Source organism: Chrysochloris asiatica, unplaced genomic scaffold, assembly GCF_000296735.1.
Source record: "Chrysochloris asiatica unplaced genomic scaffold, ChrAsi1.0 scaffold00126, whole genome shotgun sequence".
Lineage (NCBI taxonomy): Eukaryota > Metazoa > Chordata > Mammalia > Afrosoricida > Chrysochloridae > Chrysochloris > Chrysochloris asiatica.
In genome coordinates, this window is record NW_006408644.1 from 6,890,821 (window position 1) to 6,898,884 (window position 8,064).

The following is an 8,064-nucleotide window of genomic DNA, read 5'->3' on the forward strand; positions in this document are numbered from 1 at the left end:
AAACATATGAAGAAATGTTCACAATCACTAACCATTAGAGAGATGCAAATCAAAACAACAATGAGATATCATCTCACACCAACAATAACAGCAAAGATAAAAAATGTAGAGGACAATAAATGCTGATGGAATGAAATGCAGATGGGTCTCTTGTGATACAATTGTGAATAATTGTTACCTGGACTGCTTGTGAGAGTTGGAATTGTAAAGGTAGACTTTTTTTTAACAAGGAAGGGAGTGATTAACTTTTCAGCCTAAGAGCGGATGTCCCTGTGACCATCAAGGGAGAAGAGTGGAGAGCGGGACCCTACCCAGAGAAGCAGTGATGCCTGAGATGGAGACAGAGACGATGACGTCAAGAGATGGAGCAGCTGAGTACTTCAGATCCAGAGAGGGAGAGGGGCTGTGTGCTGATGACTGGGGTGGGGCATACTTGTATTGTATACACTTTGGATGGTTGATGATGCAGGAGGGTATTGTAACCATAGCAATGAAATTATATAGTATAGGATGAATGTAAAACTAATGTTCTCCTATGTAAACTATCACATAATTCACAATAAAACATTAACAACAACACACAAAAGAAGGCAGCAAAAAGCAGCCACAGTTGGCCCTGAACTGTTAATCACTAGGAAAAAGGCTTGAAAGGGGATTGTGGAGCAGAAGAGAGACAGACAAAAAGGGAAATAGGTCAAAAATTAAAGACTGATGTACATCATAATGATCAACAATTGTTGTTGTTGTTAAGTGCCATCGAGTTGGTTCCAACCCATAGTGACCCTGAACAGAGTTTGTGAGGCTATAAATCTTTACAGAAATGGCATCTGGCAGTTTCTCAGGTGACCTTGAAGGCAAGAATCTGAGAAAGGGACATTAAAGTCATACTCATATTTTGCTGCAGATTTTTTTTTTTCTCTTCTCTCTTTTCTGTGATTATAAGACTATGGTATTCAATCTGCCTTTTTTGCTGTTGCTGTTTTGATTTTTGGTCCTGTCTTAACCTTTAAAGGGCTCTTTCTCTCCCTACATAAACTAATAAAAGACAACAATTGTGGTCATATAGTCAAGCTACAATCACACCCTATAAAAATCCCACTACTCAGGCAAGAACCAATACCAGCTGCCATACACCAGACAAGCAACCAACACCTGTGACAGTTACACTGAGTTTATTAATGTTGTTGTTGTTAGTTGCCATCGAGTTGATACCGACTCATAGCGACCTTATACACAGCAGGCAATGGAAACCACAAGACAGCTAAGCACCTTAACATTATTCCCCCTTTATTACCCATTCAGACTATGCCTCCATCCCTGTATCACAGAGCCCTGTTGTTCCAAGGTTGCACATAATCACTATTTACCTCTGTCCCATTTAGCCCATGCAAACCTCCTTTAGTCTTCCCAGGTCTCCCTAGTTCTTCCACTCCCACCCCCTTCTTGTGCATGGCCCTCCCCATCACAGAGCTAACATGCATCTGTCTCCTAACATGTGCCTTACTGTTTCCTCCCTCCCACCCCTGATAACCATCATAGAACTTTTCTTTTACTATGGAAAACTTTTCTTAAGATTTTACAATAATAATCTTATGCAATTTGGTCCTTTTGTGACTGACTAATTTCTCTCAGCACATTAGTCTCTGAGAAAGTCACCTGCATTGATAATGTCAAATATTGAGTGCAATTTTTAGTGGATACTCTAGATGGTAGCATTGTGCATATTATTCTTTGACCTCTAAAGGTATGGGAAAGAGCATTGAAAATTGAATACTGATTTCATATTAATACGAATCCATAATGAGATTAAACTTAATATAAAAAAAATCACAAAATTATATTGCTTCTTAAATCATTTTTCCATTTCCTTTTTTCCCATTGCTAAAATGTTAAAAATTGTAGTCCACAACACTGACTCCACTTTCTTACCTCCCACTCACTTTCCAATCCCCTGCTATCTAACTTTGCCCTCCTCCTTATCTAAACCTTCTGAAATCATTATTTAAGATCTCCACTGATTTCTGGATCCCCAGTCCCAACTGCATTTTTAGGGTGTTTTCTAACTCATTTCTCAGAAATATTTGCAAGATGATTGCCTCCTCCTTCACGTTGTCCAAAAAAAAAAAATCCCAATTTACTTATTTGAAAAATGTTACACCTTTAAAGAGTTGAAAGAATACTACAATGAGTAGCCACATACCTTCCACATAAATTAGCCATTTAGCATTTTGCCATTCTCTCTCTTGCTTTCTCTTTCTTCATAAATGTCATGACACTCTAAGTACTTCAGCATACATTTCTCAAGTTATAGACATCATGGTACTTGAACCCTAAATACTTCAACATTCATCTTCTATGAATAAGATTATCCACCTACAACACCCCCTTATTGAAATCCTTTGCTACCCCTTCATTCTCCTTCTGCCTCTAACCACACTTTTATAGATGCATCAGGGGTGAAGGGCAAAAACAGTCTGGTTCTGCCAGACTAACAAGAATTGGTTCTACCACTAACTAGCTTTATAATCTAAAAGGAAAAAACAAAACACATTTGCTTAATTATAAAAGTAACACATACATACTCATGATAGAAAAACTGAGAACATACAAAGAAGTTTAAAAATAAATAAAAACAAAATATCTAAACCTACTCCTTGGAAACCCTATACAGGGTAAATATGAGTTGGATCTGACTCAACAGCACTTAACAACAACAACAACAACAACAACAAAATCTACCATCTAGAAATAATAACATTAAAACAACAACAACAAAATCTACCATCTAGATATAAGAACATTAAAATAACATTAAAAACATTGTTTTGGTTTCTCCCTGTACCTAATATATTTTACCTAATTGAGTTGGTTGGATGGATACAATAATTGTATCCCAATTTTTGTTTTTCATGTAGCATTGAAACATTATCATTAAAAGCCTCATTAAACATTTCTATTGGGTCTATAGGAGGGTAGATAAAAAAAATATGTTGCTATAAAATCACATAAACCATTATCAAACAAAAACATCAAAATGTGAAATTATTGTTTAACCACATATTCTCCAATTAGGTCTAAACACTTCTGAAGGCAGTGTTTCCATGGCTCTAACTCTTCCTTGAAGAATTCTGCACTCATCAATTAACAGCAAATCAAGACAGCAGTTTTGGCAACTTTATTACATACACATAGTTGAATACAATTAAACATTAAAGAATAATGATAAATCTGTGAAACATTTCATAATATGGAAGAATCTGGAGAACATTATGCTGAGAGAAATTAGTCAGTTACAGAAGGACAAATATTGTATGAAACCATGATTGTATAAAGTCAAGAAAAGGTTTTCATGCTTTAAAAAAAAAAAAAGTAGTTTAGTGGTTACAAATTGGGCTGCGAACCGCAAGGTCATTAGTTCAAAACTACCAGCTGCTCCGTGGGAAAAAGATGAGACTTTCTGCTCCCATAAAGATTTACAACCTCAGAAACCCTGTTCAGGGTTGCTATGGGTCGGAACAGACTCAAAGGCACTTAACAACAACAACAGGAACCCCAATCATGTTCATTTTAAATGTTGTGTTTGAGAAACAAAATATTTGAAGTGATAAGAGCAGGGCTGTAAAGTGGTTGGGGTAAAGGTTTCCCAATGAAGTTCTATTAGGACAACACTTGTTACCCTTGAAGAATGAGCAGTGCTGTATTGTAATAGGGAGAAAAAATCCTTGGAGTAACTTTCCTGGCCTTTTTCTCACCAATACAGTTTTCAATTTTCTTAAAACATATTCATACAAAGTCACCATGATTGCCTTGTATCCTTTGAGAAAATCCATAAAGATTATTCCTTTGCAATTCCAAAAAAAACAGTTGCCATAATCTTCTGAGCTGATCTTTCTGCCTTGAATTTAATTGGCCTAGGCCACTGCTTTAACTGGACCTTTATTTTTTGGAAGACACCCTAAAGATACTAAAATAAGTGAATTATAAAAAAAAATTCTCTGCATCCATCCACTCATTTAAGAGACATATTTAAACATGTTTTGTTAGGAATACACAAATGTTTGTATGAACTGGAACGCTGGTAGCAATACGTTATAGCATTGTTGTTGTTGTTAGGTGCCATCGAGTTGATACCCATCCATAGCGACTTTATATGCACAACAGAACGAAACACTGCCTGGTCCTGGGCCAACCTCACTACTGTTGCCACGCTTGAGTCCACCAATGCTGCCACTGGGCCAATCCATCTCAATGGGGAGCTTCCTCTTTTTCTCTGACCCTCTACCTTACCAAACATGATATCCTTCTCCAGCGACTAGTCCCTCCTGACAATATATCCGAAGTATGAGAGACGAAGTTTGGCCATCTTGGCCTCCAAGGAGTACTCTGGATGCACTTCTTCCAAAACGGATCTGTTGGTTCTTTTGGCAGCCCATGTCACTTTCAATATTCTCCTCCAACACCATAACTCAAAAGCATGAATTCTTCTATGGTCTTCCTTATTCACTGTCCAGCTTTTGCATGCATATGAGGTTATTGAAAATACCATGGCTTGTGTCAGGCGCATCGTAGTCCTCAAGCTGACATCTTCACTCTTCAACACTTTAAAAAGGTCTTGTGCAGCAGATTTACCTAATGCAATTCGTTTGGTTTCTTGATTGCTGCTTCAGTGAGTGTTGATAGTTGATCCAAGAAGAATGAAGCCCTTGACAACTTCAATCTTTTCTCCATTGATAAAAATGTTGTTTATTGGTCCAGTGGTGAGGATTTTTGTTTTCTTTACATTGAGATGTAATCCATACCGAAGGCTGTGCTCTTTGATCTTCATCAGTAAATGTTTTAAGTCCTCTTCACTTTCAGCAAGCAAGGTTGTATCTTCTGCATATCGCAGGCTGTTATTGAGTCTTCCTCCAATCCTGATGCCACATTTTTCTTCATATAACCAAGCTTCTCGGATTATTTGCTCAACATACAGGTTGAATAAGTATGGTGAAAGAATACAACCCCATCGCACACCTTTCCTAATTTTAAACCATTCAGTGTTCCCATGTTCTGATCGAACAACTGCTTCTTGGTCCAAGTACAGATTCCTCATGAGCACAATTAAGTGTTCCAGAATACTCACACTTTGCAATGTGGTCCATAGCTTGTCATGATCCACACAATCAAAAGTCTTTGCATAGTCAGTAAAGAACAGGTAAACATCTTTTTGATATTCTCTGCTTTCAGCCAAGATCCATCGGATATCAGCAATGATATCCTTTGTTCCACGGCCTCTTCTGAATCTGTCTTAAACCTCTGGAAGTTCTCTGTCAATGTATGATTGTAGCCATTTCTGTATTACCTTTAGCAAAACTCTCACATGGGATATCAAAGAGATTGTCCGATGATTTCCACATTCCATTGGGTCATCTCTCCTTGGAATGGGCACAAATAAAGATCTCTTCCAATCAGTCTACCAGATAGTTGTCTTCCAAATTTCTTGGCAGAGATGAGTGAGTGTCTCTAGTGCCGTCTCACTTTCTTGAAAGATTTCACTTTTTATTCCATCAATTCCTGGTACCTTGTTCTTTGCCAATTCCTTCAATACACCTTGGACTTCCTCTTCAGTATCATTGGCTCTTGATCATATGCTACCTCTTGAAATGTTTGAACATTAACCATTTCCTTTTGGTACAGTGACTTTGTGTATTCTTTCCATCTTCTCTTGATGCTTTCTACATCATTCAATTGTTTAACCAGAGAATCTTTCAATAACAATAGTCTAGGCTTGAACTTTTTCTTCAGTTCCCCCAGCTTGAGAAATGCTGAGCATGTTCTTACTTTTTGGTTTTCTGATTCCAGATCTTTGCATGTTTTGTTGTAATATTTAGCTTTATATTCTAGAGCTGATCTTTGAAATTTTCTTTACAGATCTTGTACCTCCTCATTTCTTCTATTTGCTTTAGCATCTCTACGTTGGAGACCAAGTCTCAGTGTCTCTTCTGACATCCATTTTGACCTTTTCCTTCTTTCTTGTCTTCTCAATGACTTTTTGCTTTCTTCATGTCTGATATTCTTGATGTCATCCCACAACTCCTCTGGTCTTCAACCTTTAGTGTTTACTGTATCAAATCTCTTCTCCAGATGATCTCTAAATTCAGGTAGGATATATTCAAGGTCATATTTTGACACTCATGGACTTGTTTTCATGTTCTTCAACTTCAGTTTGAATTTGCATATGAGTAATTGATGGGCTGTTCCACAGTCTGCCCTTGGCTTTGTTTTCACTGATGACATGGAGCTTTTCCATCGTCTCTTTCCGCAGATGTACGTGATTTGACTTCTGTGCATTCTGTCTGGTGAGGTCCATGTGTATAGTTGTCTCTTATGCTGTCTAAAGAAGGTATTTGAAATGAACAAATCATTGGCTTTGCAGAATTCTATCATTTCTATCACCAAGGCTATATTTTCCAACTACTGATCCTTCCTCTTTGCTCCCAACCATTGCATTCCAATCCCCAGTAATGATCAATACATCTTGATTGCATGTTTGATCAATTTGAGATTGAAGAAGTTGATGGAATTCTTCTATGTCATCCTCACTGGCTTTAGTGGTTTGTGCAAAAATTTGAATAATAGTGGTGTTAACTGGGCTTTTCTGTAGGCGCATGGATATTATCCTATCACAGGCAGCATTGTACCTCATGACTGATCTGGATATGTCCTTTTTGACAATGAATGCAACATCATTCTTCTTCAATTTATCATTCCCGACATAGTAAACCATGTATTGTCAGATTCAAAATGGCCAATAGCAGTCCATTTCAGTTCACTAATGCCTAAGATATCGATGTTTATGCGTTCCATTTCATTTTTGACAATTTCCAATTTTCCCAGAGTCATACTTCCTATAGTCCATGTTTTGATTTTCAATGGGTGTTTACAGCTGTTTCACTTCATTTTGAGTTATGCCCCATCAGCAAATGAAGTTCCCGTGGGCTTTTCTCCCATGGGCTTTACTCCATTTGCATTATCACAGTCATCTCTACTTTGAGGAGGCAGTTCTACCCCAGTCGCATTTTGAGTGCCTCCAAATATCAGGAGTTCATTTTCCAGCATTATATCTGACAGTGTTTCTTCTACTATTCATGAGATTTTCAGTGACTAAATATTCAGAAGTAGTTTGTCACTCTCTCTTCCTAGTCTGTCTTTTACTGGAAGTGCACTTGAAACCTGTCCACCATGGGTGACCCTGCTGGTATTTAAAATACCGGTGGCATAGCTTTCAAAATCACATCAACTCACAGGCCACCACAGTTCGACAAACTGACAGAACAGTGGTGGGCGTTTGGTTTTAAGTGGAATCTGTCACTAAATTTTGAGGATATCTGTGTTCATGTGTAGTAGAACCCTCCAGGGGAAGGTGTGGGGTGTTCATTCGCTCAGTCATCCCATCTAATCACCAGAATGGAGGTGCGCAGACTTTGAGAGACCAATGAACAGGTACCAAAATAAGAATGTCCACACCTGTATCTCCGCAGTTCTGTCAGGCATTCGTGGCTGTTCTGATCCTTCTCCCACTTGGTCTTTCCCAAGCTGGTAGCTCCTATAGCAGCTGAGCATCTTGAATTAGAAAGCAATGGATTTCTTGATTCTGCTTTAAATCCCCCTAGCTGTAAACCTTCCAAGCTTCTAAATATTCCTTTATATATGGTTCAGAGTTCTAGAAATAAAATTAATTACATCTGTGGAAAGAGATGGTGGAAAGTCTCTAGATCATCAGCCAAAACAAGGCTAGGGTCAGACTGTAGAACAGACCATATGCAAGTTCATTCTGAAGGTGAAGAAAATGAAAACAAGTACATGAAAGCCAAAATATGACCTTGAATATATCCCACCTGAATTTAGATATCATCTGAAGACTAGATTTGATGCATTAGACACTAAATACCAAAGATAAGAAGAGTCGTGCTATGGCATCAAGAACATAATACAGGCAGAAAGTAAAAAGACATTGTTGTTGTTGTTGTTGTCAGGTGCCATCGAGTCGGAACCGACTCATAGCGACTCCATGCACAGCAGAAC